The sequence below is a fragment of the Delphinus delphis genome, chromosome 15 (assembly GCF_949987515.2).
Source record: "Delphinus delphis chromosome 15, mDelDel1.2, whole genome shotgun sequence".
Classification (NCBI taxonomy): domain Eukaryota; kingdom Metazoa; phylum Chordata; class Mammalia; order Artiodactyla; family Delphinidae; genus Delphinus; species Delphinus delphis.
The window spans coordinates 87291446-87309450 of record NC_082697.1 but is presented as its reverse complement, the minus strand read 5'-3'; the positions used below and the strand labels follow the sequence as shown (position 1 = coordinate 87309450).

The 18005-nt window shown below is 46.7% G+C and overlaps 1 non-coding gene across 1 annotated transcript; it reads right to left on the bottom strand.

Annotated features, from left to right (window-relative positions):
• Window positions 1-6239: 6239 nt before the first annotated feature.
• Window positions 6240-6312, bottom strand: TRNAR-CCU (transfer RNA arginine (anticodon CCU)). The gene has a single exon. It is a non-coding gene; the product is annotated as a tRNA-Arg (tRNA).
• Window positions 6313-18005: the final 11693 nt, after the last annotated feature.

Here is an 18005-nt window from a genome sequence, read left to right as displayed (position 1 = left end):
ATGACACTTAACGGGACCCAGTTGACCTACGGAACAAGTTAATGGTCTTGGCTTTACCCAGGTTGCTTAGGAAGATGCACGATTGGTTTCCCTTGGGCTCAAGGTCACCCACAAATAGCCTTGGAAACAGCCCCTGTCAGTCTGCCTTTAATGTGCGCACACTGCTTTCTATGAATTTTCCAATGGTAACCATTTGGCTGCAGTATTTGTTAACTCATCTTAAGACACGTGAAGAATCAGATTTCTGCTCTGAATGATGCTCTTCCCAGTTTAGGAAAAATACTAGGAAAATGGTTTGGTTTAGGAGAATCTTGGCTTGAACCTTTACTGATGACATCATTACTCCTACTGTCAAGTTGGATCACATCTCTAGTTCTCTATAAATTAATGAACATGTACCATGTACATCCAAGATAAAATTGGCATGAATCCTACTGGACAACTTGGAATTGACCATTAGTCCCTGCCAGACATCTTACTAGCACAGCCCCTTAAAAGGAAAGAAAGAACTGGACTATTAAGGTCTGACATCAGGGACATGACGGACCCAGGGCAAGTAAACAAGCACCGTAGCATCGAGGTACCAAACATTTGCTCACCTGTGCTTTATATCGAAAGATTAGTGATAGATGGGGGAATTAATGAAACAAAATCATATTTTATGCAAGACAATAGAAATTAAAAGGTTTCCTTTGCCCGTTTGGGCCTCCTCCCTCCCCTTTAGTGAGTATTGTGCATCTGCAGTAACCAGACCTCCTTAGGAGATACCATTGTCTCCCTCTCTCTCTCCTTTTTTTCTTTTTGCCGCGCTGCAGGATCTTAGTTCCCTGACCAGGGATTGAACCCAGAGCCGTGGCAGTGAGGGCACCGAGTCCCGAACACTGGACCCCCAGGGAATTCCCAGAATTTTCTATTTCTTAAATCAACTACTGATTAATTGTTGTCATTGACAGTTTCAATATTCACCTTATATCACTGATGGTATTTCCACATCAACAGTGTTGTTCTTGATGTTTAAACGCCGTTCCAGTCTGAGCCCCTACAAGTCCCTGCCTCAGGATTCCCGGTCTGAAGCCCACGAGCACACAGGGTAAGGCCCAGGACCAAGAGCCATGACGCAAAGGCATCCTTTTGTCTTCACCTCTGTGTTGGGTCCTGAGTGGGTTCTGAATGCGTAATAACCAGCCTGGTTTCCCAGTAATGCACCATTCCCTTCCGGGCCTGGCCCCTCTGATACCCCCAAATCACTGCATTAAATATTAAAGCTGCCTGAGCCCTGGCAGCTCCATTCTGAAGGCAGCGGCGAAGTTTCTGTGGAATAACTCTGGCTGGCTGGCTGCTAGATTTTTTCATTATTTTAATCTATGCATATTGGCTAGGACTGTAGTATTGTTGCTTTTTTCCACAAATATTAGCCTGAAATTGAGAGAGACCCGATCTCCAGTGCAGCCTGGAGGAAGAGGAGGGTTGTCATTTGTTCCGGTTGCCACACCTAAGGGAGGGCTGTACATTACCCTTTAACCTAGCTGGGACATTCAGGCCACCCCAGCCAGGGGTCTGCTGAAGACCTGCTCATACAACATACTTTGGTGGGTGCTGTCGGAGGTGGGGAAAAGCATAAGATTTGAGCTTGTGAGCTTCATGGAGAGTGAAAACATGTACATTTAAAAAAAGAGAAAAAAAGACAGTCCAACCCAAAGCAGCTCCTGGTGCAGAGAGGATGCATGACAGAGACCAGTGCCCAGGATGTCACGTCTAGGGGAGCACGTCCCTGGCTGGAGCCATCCAGGGAGCTGCCTTGGGAGGTGGTGGGATGAGGTGGACCTTGGGGAGGGATGTAGGACTTTGACAAAGGTGCAGGGAAGGAAGGGTCACTATTGTGGACGCAGCGTGAACAGAGGGAGAGCATGTGGACCCTCCAAGAGCATGCAAGACTCCTGGAGCAGATCCCAGCGATGCCAGCGGTCAGTGGCCACTGCCGGTGGTGCCCGTCTGCCCTGGGTGTCACAGTCTTGGAGGGAAATAGTCTTCATGGGTCTGAGATCTGAAGGAAGGTCCTGACCCTCAACGTTCTCCCCAGAGGGACTCAGGTTCACCCCCAGTGTTACCTACACAGACTTTGCTCCTTTGAGATCAGGGATCGTCCTGGCTCTCTGTTGCTGACAGCCAAGCCCATGCCAAGCTGAACCGCGTTGATCTGGCCATTTCATGACACTGGGATTCCATCTAGAGAATTCTGCCTGAGGGGAAGAAGCAGCGGGGGATGGGTGAAAGCGTGTGCTCAGGAGGGGGGCAGTGGAAGCAGGTGCGAGCCCGCTGGGCAGCAGCCCCTGCCAGCCCCCCACCAAGGCCCCAGCAGCACCGGCAACCCCTGGGCGGTTCTTTGGAAAGCGCTCCCGCGTCCTTCTGCGCCAGCAGCTGAAACTACAAAACAGACACTAGTTGTAGTGGCAACTTACCAGGCCGTTCCGCCACTGTCAGGGCAGGGGCTTCAGGGAAATGAGCCTCGCGACAGGACCCGTGTGTCCTGCGGTGCCTTGGTGGCCACGGGCCCCTCCTCTTAGGTGCTATGGGGTTCCTGTGTCAGTGGCTCAAACGCCTGCAACCCCTTGAGCAGTGGCACCGAGGCTCTACCACAGGAAAGGTGAGACCCCCAGGAACACGTGCCCACCCCCTCCCAGAGATGAGCGGGTGGCCTCTTGCAGGAGGCGTGGTGTCGGGGCTCCACGGGGAGCAGCCGTGCAGAGGGAGCCCGCGCTGGGGGCCGCGAGCCTTCCACCCTGTTCCACGCGCTCTGTCCGCGGGCTACCTGCCGGCCAAGCCGCTCTGCTCCTGGCTGTCAGGCCTCCTCTGTGGGGGATGCCGTCCACGGGGGACCACGCGTGACCTGTGTCTGTGACCCCTCCAGCGGTCCGCCCACGTGCCTCTTCTCAGACCTTGACCTGAGCCTCCAGTCTGTCCTGCCGGGACCCTGACCGGACCACGCCACTGACACCCACCCGCCACCTGGATGCCCAGCTCTGCTGCCTGAGACTGTCCACGGGGAGATCCCCTCACCTTTCCAGGCCGCCTGTGAGGACTGGAGTGTGGCAGCCACCCACGTTCACTTGCACCTGGTACTGAGTGGCCGGTCCGTGGACCAAGGGGTAGCCTTTTCATCCTCCATCAGCTGGTCACAGAGGTCCTTCACGTGACCCCAGGTGGGGGCTGGGGAAGAGGCACGGCCGCTGGAGCCTGCGGGAGCCTGTCCCATGCGGACCCCCCACCCTGGAAAGGACCACTGCTGGGCCCTCTGACCTCTGACTTGTTGGGTCCCACAGAATCCATCCCGTGAGGGAAGCTCTGGCTGCAGGTGCCGTTGTGTCCCCGGTGGGAAGTCCCCTCTCTGTCAGGGCTGTTGGCGGGGGTCTCTGCTGCAGGTGACGTGGAAGCAGGGGCGCGACCAGCCTCGCTGCAGAACCCTGGGAGTCTGCACTGTGATTCTCCTATCGGGCGAGTCGTGAATTCCAGACGATGTCCTTTCTGACCCCAGATACCCAGGGCTCTAGGCTCCGCCAGGTTGTGCGGCTCCAGTGGCAGGGCTGCTGCAGCCCTTTGCTGCTCTGGGCGCTCAAAGCTGGCAACATTCGGTGTCACCCCAATACGGGAAGGAGCACAAAATATGCTCCCTCTGGAACCAGGTGCAAGACCTGACTTTGGAAGGCCTTTTCAACATGCTCTAGACTAAGAGAGGTCTGAAAATCTCCCTGCTCTTCTGACCCTCTGAATTGTCACAGGGCTTCTCGCCCACCCTCTGCAGAGCAGGGGTCTTGCCAAGGCCTCCAGCACACTTGCCACTTCTTGCTTATCTGGCCCTGGTCACACGATGCCTTTGATACAGTGGACCAGTGGGATGGTCTGCAGAGGGTCCTGCTGGCCCAGATCCCCTTGGCCTCCTTTATAAAGATGGGAGAGTTAGCACCGCCCTGGTGCCACACTTCAGATGCAAGGCTGCTGTCCTCACCACGCGAGTGTGGACCACGTGTGACCCTCCCTGCAGACAGGGATGGAGGAGAACGCATTCACCGGCGCGATGGCTGAAGTCACGCACCGAGACTGAGTGACTCTTCTCCAGCAAAGACACGTCTGTTACAAAGCTGTATTGGGGGCGTCTCCTGAGTTAGGTTTGCTGTACACCACTGCCAGCTTTCACCATTGATTTCCTTTTCGTAGGGCCAGAATAATTATTTTTAATTCGTTAATTTTTGGCTGTGTTGGGTCTTCGTTGCTGTGTTCAGGCTTTCTCTAGTTGCGGCGAGCGGGGGCTACTCTTCTGTGCAGTGCGTGGGCTTCTCATTATGGTGGCTTCTCTTGTCGCGGAGCACGGGCCCTAGGCGCACAGGCTTCAGTAGTTGTGGCACACAGGCTCAGTAGTTGTGGCTCGCAGGCTCTCGAGTGCAGTCTCAGTAGTTGTGGCGCATGGGCTTCGCTGCCCTGCGGCATGTGGGATCTTCTCAGACCAGGGCTCAAACCCATGACCCCTGCATTGGCAGGCGGATTCTTAACCACTGCACCAGCAGGGAAGTCCCAGAATAATTACTTAAATGGGCACACAATGAGGACTGCTAACCACCCCCTTTATCCTTTAAATCTTGAAGGACGGCACTCACCTCTGCAGTCTCGCAGGAATGCATCATTATTTGGATGTACTATCTTGGCAAGGGTGCTACAGTGTCAAGGGCATCTCCTGGGCTTTTTGTCCTATGACAGTTCCACACATGCCAAGGAACCAGAGTTAGGGCTCTTCCAGTTACCAGGTCTGCACCTACAGTTATGTATTTGGGGAAACGACTACTGGCTGAGACCAGATGACCCACTGGCATGATGAGATTTTCAATCTCCAAGTATTAAGGGGGCCACGTAGGCGTATCCAGTTTTCTGATTCCTTCCTCCACCATTGCCACAGCAGTTACGACATGTATGTTTCCATGAGTGTGGGTCATTGCCTTTTCCAAACTTCCAAAAACCATCCTAGGAGCAAATCAGCACTGTCGCCCCAGCTGTTGAATCCTCCGAGCTGGCAGGCGTTTCCATGTTGATAAACCCTCCCTTGCCCCAAATGATATTCTGCCCCTTGATCCAGCACATCCTGATGGCAGCTCTTGGCTGGGTCTTACGGCTCCTTCGGGACATGAGTTCTTTCTTCTTTGCCAGGCCCAGCACTTCCCTGGCTGGGTCATACAGTGATTTGCTTCTCAGCTTGGTGGCCAGGAGGGAAGGTGAGGACTGCTAGCCTTCAGCAGGGGGGAATGGACCACACATGCAAGCCCAGAGCGTTCAGAGGGGCCTGGGGTTGGAAGATTTTGGTGCCCACCCTAGCTGTTCCCATCCCAAGTCTCAGGGCCTCACTCCTTCCAGTCGTGGTCCTGACTTTGGCAGAGGAGACCAGCTGGGGCTGAGAAGGCAGACTTCTCTGGAGCTTTGCTGTCCTTATCATTAAGTCCTGGGCCTGACTCAGTTCTTCCTGCAACATGCGGGGTCTCTCTGGGCTGCCAGAGAAGCCCGGGGGGTTCACACGTCACCTAAGTTGGTGATTAGCCAGCCTAATCCTTTCCTTATCTTCCCCCACCGGGAATACCCAGCAGCAGCCACCAGAGCCCGCGTCCCTGCACTGACCCCTCCCCCATGCCTCCCAGATGCCCGAGACATCGCACCAGCTGGTGTAATCCCTTCTACCTGTGTCCCTTCCCACTTTACCACTGTTAAAAGTTGCTTTTTTAATTAATAGATTTCATTTTCTTCTTTTTAAAAAAGTTTTATTTATTTTTATTATTTATTTTATTTTTGGCCGTGTTGGGTCTTCGTTGCTGCCCGTGGGCTTTCTCTAGTTGTGATGAGCGGGGGCTACTCCTTGTTGCAGTGCGTGGGCTTCTCATTGCGGCGGCTTCTCTTGTTATGGAGCACAGGCTCTAGGCGTGCAGGCTTCAGTAGCTGTGGCTCACGGGCTCTAGAGCGCAGGCTCAGTAGTTGTGGCTCAGTAGTTGTGGCGCATGGGCCTAGTTGCTTCGCGGCATGTGGGATCTTTCCGCGTCAGGGCTCGAACCCGTGTCCCCTGCATTGGCAGGCAGATTCTTAACCACTGCGCCACCGGGGAAGCCCTGTTTTCTTCTCTTTTTTAAAAAATATTTATTTATTTATTTGGCTGTACTGGGTCTTAGTTGCCGCATGCAGGATCTTTAGTTGTAGCATGTGGGATCTAGTTCCCTGACCAGGGATCGAACCTGGGCCCCCTGCATTAGGAGTGCAGAGTTTTAACTGCTGGACCACCAGGGAAGTCCCTAGATTTCATTTTCTAACACAGTTCAGGTCCCAGAAAACTTGAGCAGAGATCTCCCATATCCTCCCCTCCTCCCGCACAATCCCCTGATTAGAGATCTCCCATATCCTCCCCTCCTCCCGCACAACCCCCTGATTAGAGATCTCCCACACCCTCCCCTCCTCCCGCACAACCCCCTGATTATCACCATCTGGCCTTAGTGAGGTAGATTTGCAACAATTGGTGAATCAGTATTGATACACTATTATTAACTAACGTCCATAGTTTATGTTTAAGCTCTCCCTCTGTGTTTTCCGGTTCTACGGGTTTTGACCAATGGATAATGTCCTGTAGCCACCATCACATGATCATTCAGAAGAGGTTCACTGCCCTAAAAAGCGCTGTGCCCACCTGCGCATCCTTGCCCCTCAAACCCCTGATCTCTTCACTGTCTCCAGAGCTCTGCCTTCTCCACAAGGTCACAGAGTTGGAATCACGCAGTCTGCAGCCTTTGCAGACTGGCTTCTTTCACGTGATGTCTTTTCAGGCACTGACAGCTCATTTCTTTTTAGCGCTGAATAATACTCCATTGTCTGGATGGACCACAGTTTGTTCATCCGTCTCCTGCTGAGGGACATCTGGGTTGCTTCCAGGTTTTGCAATTATGACTGAAGCTGCTGTAAACATTCACGTGCAGGTGTTTGCGCGGACACGCGTTTCCGGTTCAGTTGGGTGGGCGCTGAGGAACGTGACTACTGGATCGTGCAGTAGGAGTACGTTCAGCTTTGTAAGAAGCCACCACCCTGTCTTCCACCAGCAATGACTGGAGTTCCTGTCGCTCCCTCTCCTCAACAGCATTTGGTGTTGCCCGAGTTTTGGATTTTAGCCGTTCTAATGGGTGTCTAGTGGTGTCTCACTGTTGTTTTAACTTGCATTTCCCTAACGACGTACGACGCGGAGCATCTCGTCACGTGCTTCCTTGCCATCTGTGTATCTTCTTGCCGAGGTGTCTGTTCGGATCTTCCACCCGGTTTTCAGTTGGGTTGGTTGTCTTCCTGTTGCACTTTAAGAGTCCGTGCCTATCTGGATGCAAGTCCTTTATCAGACACTTGCTTTCTAAATATTTTCTCCCAGACGGTGGCTTGTCTTTTCATTCCTTTAGTATGTTATTCACAGAGCAGACAATTTTAATTTTAATAAAGTCCAACTTATCAATATTTCCTTTCATAGATCAGGTTTTTGGTGTTGTATTTAAATGTCATCGCCAACAAAAACAGATACATAGATCAACGGAACCGAATAGAGAGCCCAGAAATAAAACCACACACCTACAGGCATTTAATCTTCGACAAAGGGGGCAAGAATATACAATGGGGAAAAGACAGTCTCTTTAGCAAGTGGTGTTTGGAAAGTTGGACAGTCGCATGCAAATCAATGAATTAGAACACACCCTCTCACCATACACAAGAATAAACTCAAAATGGCTTAAAGACCTAAATATAAGACATGACACCAAAAAGCTCGTAAAAGAGAACACAGGCAAAACATTCTTGGACATAAATCAGAGAAATAGTTTCTTAGATCAGTCTCCCAAGGCAAAAGAAATAAAAGCAAAAATAAACAAATGGGACCTAATCAAACCTATAAGCTTTTCCACAGCAAAGGAATCCATAAACAAAATGAAAAGACAAACTATGGACTGGGAGAAAATATTTGCAAATGATGTGACTGAAAAAATATACAGGCAGCTCATACAACTCAATATAAAAATACAACCCAATCGGGGCTTCCCTGGTGGCGCAGTGGTTGAGAGTCCGCCTGTCAATGCAGGGGACGCAGGTTCGTGCCCCGGTCCGGGAGGATCCCACGTGCCACGGAGCGGCTGGGCCCGTGAGCCATGGCCGCTGAGCCTGCGCGTCCGGAGCCTGTGCTCTGCAACGGGAGAGGCCACAACAGTGAGAGGCCTGCGTACTGCAAAACAAACAAACAAAAAATACAACCCAATCAAAAAATGGGCAGAGGACCTAAATAGACATTTCTCCAAAGAAGACATACACATGGCCAACAGGCACATGAAAAGATGCTCAATATCGCTAATTATTAGAGAAATGCAAATCAAAACTATAATGAGCTATCACCTCACACTGGTCAGAATGGTCATCATCAAAAAATCTATAAACAACAAATGCTGGAGAGGGTGTGGAGAAAAGGGAATCCTACACTGTTGGTGGGAATGTAAATTGGTGCAGCCACTATGGAGAACAATATGGAGGTTCCTTAAGAAACTAAAAACAGAACTACCATACGACCCAGCAATCCCACTATTGGGCATATACCCAGAGAAAACCATAATACGAAAAGATACATACACCCCTATGTTCACAGCAGCACTATTCACTATAGCCAAGACATGGAAGCAACCTAAATGTCCATCCACAGATGAATGGATAAGGAAGATGTGCTACATATATACAATGGAATGCTACTCAGTCATAAAAAAGAATGAAATAATGCCATTTGCAGCAACATGGATGGACCTAGAGATCGTCATATTAAGTGAAGTAAGTCAGACAGAGAAAGACAAATACCATGTGATATCACTTACATGTGGAATCTAAACAAACAAACAAAAAACAAATGAACTTATTTGTAAAAAGAAACAGACTCCCAGATATAGGAAACAAACTTATGGCTACCAAAGGGGGAAGGTAGGGGGAGGGATCAATTAGGAGCTTGGGATTAGCTGATACACACCACTACCTATAAAATAGATGACCAACAAGGACCTACTGTAGAGCACAGGGAACTACACTCAGTATCTCGTAATAAACCATAATGGAAAAGAATCTTAAGCTGTACACCTGCAACTGACACAATATGGTAAATCAGCTATAGTTAAATTAAAAAAATAAAAGTAAATAAAACTTCATCGCCAAACCCAAGGTCACCTAGATTTTCTCCTATGTTATATTCTAGAAGTTTATAGTTTTGCATTTTACAGTTATGTGGTTTTAAGTTGTGATCCATTTTGCTTGTTCATTTTTGTGAACGGTGTAAAGTCTATGTCTAGATGTTTTTCTTTTGGTTTGTGGATGTCCAATGGTTCCAGCACTGTTTGTGGTAAAAACTCTTCTCCACCATTAAATTGCCCTCGTTCCTGTGTCAGAGGTCAGCTGACTGTATTTGTGTGAGTCTATTCTGGGCTCTCTATGCTGTTCCACTGGCCTATTTGTCTAATCTTTTGCTAATACCACGCTGTCATGATTACCGTAGCTTTATAGTGAGCCTTGAAGTCAGACGGCATTAAGAACTTTAACAACTGCTTCCCTGCACAAGCCAGGGATGATCAGAGTTCAACCCACGACCTCCAGTGAGGGGTCCTCATCACCAGCTGGCAGGTGATCTGGTTCAAAAGGCCCATTTTATTTTATTTTTATTTTTATTTTTTTTGCAGTACGCAGGCCTCTCACTGTTGTGGCCTCTCCCGTTGCGGAGCACAGGCTCCGGACGCGCAGGCTCAGCGGCCATGGCTCACGGGCCCAGCCGCTCCGTGGCACGTGGGATCCTCCCGGACCGGGGCACGAACTCGCGTCCCCTGCATCGGCAGGCGGACTCTCAACCACTGCGCCACCAGGGAAGCCTCAAAAGGCCCATTTTAGAGTCGACTTCCCAGGATCACTCTGGTGCCAACTGCGGTTCCCTGGACACAGATTCCGAAGTGGAGAGTGGTGTGTAGGGGCTGATTGAGAGATGTACTCATGAACAGCACCTATAAAAGGACATGAGGGAAGTGGGGGAGGGCAGAGGGCGAAGTCCAAGCACAATTTGGGTGCAGCGGTGAGCACACGAGAAGTTCTGGAGCTGGGATGCCCCTCAGAGGAGTCCCAAGTGAGGCAAAGGGGCTGGGCCACCGCACCTCTGCAGCAACTGGTCATTCAACGTGGGCTTCCGGGAGGAGGAGGCATGGGTGAGGAGGTTCTGCTTAGCCCAGGGCAGTTCCCTTGGAGAGCGACGCAGCTGAGCAACGATCCTCCACCTTGAGGGCTCTGGACCGTGCCACACAGCATCCACCACCACCTCGGCAGAAACGTCGCTCACCAGAGAATCCCTCTCCGTTCACAGATGAGGCTGAGCTTCTGTGGTCTGCCCAGACCACCTGCTGTTAGAGCTTTTAAGACAATAACACAATCTGGATGCCCATCTCTGCATCATGAAGGGTCCTAACAATGGAGAATTGAAAGCTAATCTGCATTTTGAAATATTAACCCAGCACTTAGGATAGGAATTGTGATTTCTTGTCCAAGGAGAGAATGGAAAGGGGAGGAAAAAATATAGAGGAGTTACCTGAAGGGCTTTCTATAGCTAAGCTGGTCTCAGCACCTCCGTCTGCAAGAATACCTTCTTGCCCGGTGCTCGGTCAGACTTGGTCATATTGTCAATAATCAAATTGTCAGGAAAAGATTAGAATTGCCTAATCAAGTAAGGACAAAGGCCAGGAGATGAACTGCTCATCTGTCAATATGAATACAGGCAAGGATTAGAAATTAGTTGGTGGCTTAAACTGATATTTTTAGAATTCCACTTGAAAGGGATAAGGATTCTAAAAACAGGAAAATGGTAAATGCTACGTAAGTCAGTAAAGGATCACAGTTAGCCTCATGTCCTTCGTAAAGAAACTATCACAAATTATGTGGGAGGATTTAGCTGTAAAACTGTTTGCAAAGTGGAATTTGATCTGAGACAGGCAGCCTAGATTTATGAGAGGAAACACGCCCGTTAAGTTGTGCTGGAGATTTTAAAAGATATTATATTTATGACAGACAATGAGGATGCTTTGTGCAGCCTGCCTCTGTGAAGAATTTGATAATGTTCTACTTAAAGATTTATTCTGAAGGTAAGAAGTGGGAAAAGATGTAAAAAGAAATACTGCATTTCCAAAGCACTGCATCTTCATGCAGACGCTCACTCCTGCTACATTGGTGGCAAAGTAAGAATGATTTGTCCATTATCCCCCTTGCCGTGCGTGGAGCCTAACACAGAGCAGGGCCGTGCTTGTGGATTAATATGTGCATGAGTAGACGGATTATTCTTGCGTCACCAATACCTCTCTAAACAGGAGGCCTAAGTAAGCAGTGAGGAATGACTCCTACGTGCTGCTAAAACGAGTCGCTTTCCCCTTCCTTTTAACTGGAAAAGGCAAGGGCTTCTTTCCATGAAGGTAACCAGCTTCGCAGAGTCCCTGGTGAAGACTTTCCCTGTGGATGAGGTCCTCTGAAGAGACAGCTGGTGAATATCCCCTGGGCAGACAGAGGCACTGATGGGCAATGGGAACCTTCATCCAGGAGCACATGAAGATTCCCATCAGTCAGGGGTGAGGTGGAAGGAGGTGGGAATGTGGCCCTAGGGGCAAATGGGGACAGCCACTAAGGATCTGGGTTTTCAGGAGGTCAGAGACCCAGCACGTGCTCAGGAGTCCCTAAGTCAGGACATCCGGGCAGGGTTGCCAATAAGACAGGTGTGGTGGGAGGTCCTCTGACCTACAAATCCAGTGCTCTGTGGTTCTGTTAGGGGCATATGGGGCCCAGGAGCAGATCCAGATTTCCAGGTGAGCATGGTCAGGTGGCCTATCTGTCAGGAGTGAAGAACCACAGAATAAATGAATATAACCCAGAAGAACCATGGTCAGAAAGAACAGAACGTCCCCCCTCACAACTCCCATTCAGCATCATACTAGAAGTCCTAGCTAATGCAATAAGACAGGAAAAGGAAATATAGGGCATACAGTTTGGGAAGGAAGAAATAAAACTGTCTTTGTTTGCAGATGATTACAGGAATCCCCCCAAAATGACAAAAAAAGAAAAACCTTCGTGGAACTAATAAGCAATTATAACAAGGTTGAAGGATGTACGATTAATATACAAAAGTTCATTCCTTTCCTATATAGCAGAGTTTGAAGTTAAAAGTGCAATACTGTCTGTCATACAGAGTGAAGTAAGTCAGAAAAAGAAAAACAAATACTGTATGTTAACACATAGGTATGAAATCTAAAAAAAAAAAAAATTGTTCTGAAGAACCTAGGGGCAGGACAGGAATAAAGATGCAGATGTAGAGAATGGACTTGAGGACACAGGGAGGGGAAGGGTAAGCTGGACGAAGTGGGAGAGAGGCATGGACATATATACACTACCGAATGTAAAATAGACAGCTAGTTGGAAGCAGCCGCAGAGCACAGGGAGATCAGCTCGGTGCTTTGTGTCCACCTAGAGGGGTGGGACAGGGAGGGTGGGAGGGAGGGAGACACAAGAGGGAGGAGATGTGGGGATGGATGTGTATGTACAGCTGGTCACTTTGTTATACAGCAGAAACTAACACACCACTGTAAAGCAATTATACTCCAGTAAAGACGTTAAAAAAATAAAATAAAAAAAAAGTGCAACACCATTTACAAAGTGAACCATGCAGCTGAGCTGGAATTCCCACCTTAAGCCTTTGCATTTGTTGTTTTCTCTACCTGGAAGACATTTTTTTCCCAAGTGCCCACATGACTCACTCCTTCACATCCTTCAAATCTTCTCTCAAAAAGCTCTCTTCTTGCAGGATTCTGGGAAGATTGCAGAGTAGGAAGCGCCAGGGATCTGTCTCCCCACCTAGACAACAACGGCACTGGCAGAATCTGTCTGACGGAACTATTTTGGAACTCTGGAGTCTACTTAAGGCTTGCAACTTCCAGGAGAAGGCATAGACAGTGAACTGCAGTTCATTTGGGTCAAGTTCAGCTCCTAACATGGCAGCAGCTACACACTCCCCACCACCAGTCCAGTGGCAGACACCTGTGCATGCGTTTCTGGAGAAGCCTGCATGCAGCTCGTGGGAGCCAGGGTGGCTATCCACCAAATGTCGAGGATCTGTCCTCGGATTGCTAACTGCTGCTTCTGATCACAGATGTAGAAAGAGGAGGGCAGTCACTCTTGTTGCACCTCCCCCTCCCAACTGCTGCAAGCCCCTCCCCTTCTAGCTGAAGGGACTTCCGGGGGATTTAAAGTGAGGGCACGCTTCCTCCTCTCCTTCATTTTTTCTCCTTTTGGGAGCCAGACATTGAAGACGAGGGCATGCAGAAGCAACTGCACATATAGGGGAAATTAGAACATTACTGTGCACGCCCAGGGAAAGGCACAGCCTCAGAAGAGACCTGTGAAGACATTCGGTTTATGTTCCCAGGGTGATCCTTGGCACAGAGACAGGCTACAACAACATCAAAATGCAGCAAACCCTGGGGAGGGGAAAGAACCTAATTTACAGAGTTACCACATTACTAGACTCAAATAACCAGTTTTCAACAACAACAAAAACACAAAGTATACAAAGAAACAAGAAAGTATGGTCCAACCAAAGAGAAAAATATCAATGGAAACTGTTCCCAAAAAAGACCTGATAAAAGACCTGTTAGACAAAGACTTTAAAACAACTGTCCAAAAGATGCTCAAAGAACTAAAGGAAGATGTTGAGAGAGTTGAGAAAATAATGTATAAACAAAATGGAAACATCAATAAAGAAATAGTAAACCTAAGAAACCAAAACCCAAACCCAAACCAAACAAAACAAAAAAGAAATTCTGGACCTGAAAATCATGGTAACTGAAATAAAAAATTCACTAGAGGGATTCAAAGGCAGGTTTGAGCAGGCAGAAGAATCTGCTAACTAGAAGATAGGACAATGGAATTATTGAGTCTGAGGGACAGGAAGTAAAAAGATTGAAGAAAAGCAAATGGAGCCTAAGGGACGTGTGGGATACCAGCAAACACACCAACATATGCATTACAGGAGTCCCCGGGGGAAAAGAGAGAGAGAGTGCGGCAGAGAGAATATTTGAAGAAATAATGCTGAAAACTTCACAAATTTGATGAAAGACATGAATATAAATAAACAAGAAGCTCAATGAACTCCAAGAAACCCACACCGAGACACATTACGATCAAACTTTCAAAAGACAAAGAGTCTTGAAAGCAGCAAGAGAGAAGTGACGTGTTCCATACAAGGGATCCTCAATAAGATTATAAGCAGGTTTCTCATCAGAAACTTTGGAAGTCAGAAGACAGTGGGCCAATATATTCAAAGTACTAGAAGAAATAAAACACTGTCAACTAGGACTCCACAAAAAAAATGAATTCAGCAAAATAGTAGGATACAAAGTCAACAAATAAAATCACGATACGCCTACTTATACACCTTTGTCTGAAAAGGAAATTACAAAAACAATTCCATTTACAATAGCATCAAAAAGAATAAAACACTTATGAATTTAATCAAAAGATGCAAGACTTGGAATCTAAAAGTACAAATGAACTTAATTACAACATAGAAATAGAGTCACAGATGGAGAAAACAAAATTATGGCTACCAAGGGGGAAGGGGCGGGGAGGAGGGACAAATTGGGAGATTGGGATTGACATACACACACTATAATATATAGAATAGATAACTAATAAGAGCCTACTGTATAGCATAGGGAACTCTACTCAATACTCTGTAATGACCTATGTGGGAACAGAACCTAAAAAAGAGTGGATACATGTATTTGTATAACTGACTCACTTTGCTGTGCAGCAGAAACTAACATAACATTGTAAATCAACTATAATCTAATAAAAATTAATTTAAAAAAAGAAAAAAAGTTGAAAGGGCTGTACAATGAAAATTACAAAATATTGCTGAAGGAAATGAAAGAAGACGTAAATAAATGGAAACACATCCTACGTTCACGGATTGGAAGACAAAATTAAAGTGTCAATATGATTTAAGGTAATCTGCAGATTCAACACAATCCTTTTCAAGATCCCAATGAAGGTTTTTTTTTTTTTTGTAAAAACAGAAAAATTCAACTTAAAATCCATATGGTATCTCAACAGGCCCCAAAGAGCCAAAACAATCTTGAAAAAGAACAAAGCTGGAGGACTCATACTTCCTGATTTCAAAACTTACTACAAAGCTACGTTGATCAAAATAGTGTATACTGGCATAAAGGGACATATAGAACAATGAAATGAAGTAGAATAGAGAGCCCATAAATAAGTTCTCACACATATGGCCAAATGATTTGTGACAAGGATGTAAAGACCATTCAATGGGGAAAGGACAGTTTTTTCAAGAAATGGCGCTGGGAACACTGGATATCCACGTGCAAAAGAGTGAAGTTGGACTCATCTAATGCCATACACAAACATTAATTCGAAATGGATCAAAGATCTGAATGTAAGACCTAAAACTATAAAACTGTTAGAAGAACAGAGGACAAAGGCTTCCCAACATTGGATTTGGCAATCAATCTATGGATATGCTACCAAAGGCGCAAACAAAAAAAAGAAAAAATAGGCAAATTGGACTTCAGGAAAATTACAATTTTGTGCATCAAAATACACTATCAACAAAGTAATAAGGCAACTCAGAGAATGGGAGAAAAATTTGCAAGCCGTATATCTGATAAGGGATTAATATCTGGAATATATAGAGATCTAAAACTCAACAAGAAAAAAACAAACAACCTGATTTTAAAATGGGCAAAAAACATGAATAGATATTTCTCCAAAGAAAATACATGAATGGCCATAAGCACACGAAAAGATGAAAGGATGCTCAACATCACTAATCATTAGGGAAATGCAAATCAAAGCTACAGTGAGATGCCACCTCACACCTATTAGAACGGCTATTGTTAAAAAAAAGAAAAAGAATGCGAATTCCTTGGAGGCGGGGGCGGGGCGGTTAAGACTCGGAGCTTTCTCTGCCAGGGCCCGGGTTTGATCCCTGGTCAGGGAACAAAAATTCTGCAAGCCTCGAGGCGCGGCCAATAAATAAACAAAATTTTAAAAAGAAAAAGAAAATCACAGATGTTGGCAAAGACATGGAGAAACCTGAACCCTTGTGCACTGTTCGTGGGAATGTAACATAATGCAACCACTGTGGAAAACAATATGGGGGTTCCTCAAAAAATTAAAAATAGAATTACCATATAATCCAGAAATTCCACCCCTGGCTATATACTCAAAAGAATTGAAAGCAGGGTCTCAAAGATACACTTGTACACCCATGTTCATAGCAGCGTTATTCACAATTGCTAAAAGGTGGAAGCAACACAAGTATCTATCAACGGATGAATGGATAAGTAAAACATGGTCCATCCATACGATGGAATATTATTCAGCCTTTAAAAAGGAAGGGAATTCTGACACGTGCTACAGCATGGATGAATCTTGAGGGCATTTCACTAAGCGAAATAAGCCAGTCACAAAAGACAAATATGGCATGATTCCACTAATATGAGTACTTACAAGTACCTAGAGAAGTTGGAACAGAGACAGAAAGTAGCATGGTTGCCAGGTGCTGGGGGAGGGGGAGGGGAAGGTTAACACTCAACAGGGACAGAGTTAGTTTTGCAAGATGGAAAGAGTTCTGGAGGTGGATGGTGGTGACGGCTGCACGACATTATGAATGTATAAATATATAATACCACAGAACTGTACACTTAAAAATGGTTATGGGACTTCCCTGGTGGCGAAGTGGTTAAGAATCCGCCTGCCAATGCAGGGGACATGGGTTCGAGCCCTGGTCCGGGAAGATCCCACATGCTGCAGAGGAACTAAGCCCGTGCGCCACAACTACTGAGCCTGCGCTCTAGAGCCCATGAGCCACAACTACTGAGCTCATGTGCCACAACTACCGAGCCCACGTGCCACAACTACTGAAGCTCGCGCGCCTAGAGCCCGTGCTCTGCAAAAAGAGAAGCCACCACAATGAGAAGCCTGCGCTTCTACGAAGAGTAGCCCCCGCTTGCTGCAACTAGAGAAAGCCCACCCACAGCAACGAAGACCCAATGCAGCCAAAAATAAATAAAAAATAAATAAATAAATTTATTTTAAAAAATGGTTAAGACGGTAAATTTTATGTTACATGTATTTTACCACAATAAAAAAGTCTGTCTTCTCAGTGAGGCTGACCTTCCTTGCCCTACGTACCTAGACTCACCCCCTCACGGTATTCCCTGTATCCCTATGTCCATCTCCAGGAATTCTTACCCTTTAACACACCATCTCTTTACCTATTTACCTTGTAGACTCGATGTGTTTCCCACCAGAATGTGGGACAAGGATTATCATTTGTTTGGTTCATGGCTGTATCCCCAGCCCCTTGAACACCCTGGTATGTAGAAATGTTCAAATATTTGTTTAAAATAGCTCTGTTCCCAGAGAAGACCATAAGTCGAAAAGATACACGCACCCCAATGTTCACAGCAGCACTATTCACAATAGCCAAGACATGGAAGCAACTTAAATGTCCATCGACAGATGAATGGATAAAGATGTAGTATATGTACACAACAGAATACTACTCGGCCATTAAAAAGAATGAAATAATGCCTCCTGCATTAGCATTCATACTAAGTGAAGTAAGTCAGACAGAGAAAGACATATATCATATATCACTTATTTGTGGAATCTAAAAAGAAAAAAAATGATACAAGTGAACTCATTTTCGAAAACAGATATAGACCCTCAGACACAGAAAACAAACTTATGGTTACCAGACAGGAAAGGGGGAGGGATAAATTAGGAGTTTGGGATTGACAGACACACACTGCTATATATAAAACAGATAAACAAGGACCTACTGTATAGCGTAGGGAACTATATACAATATCTTGTAATAACCTATAAAG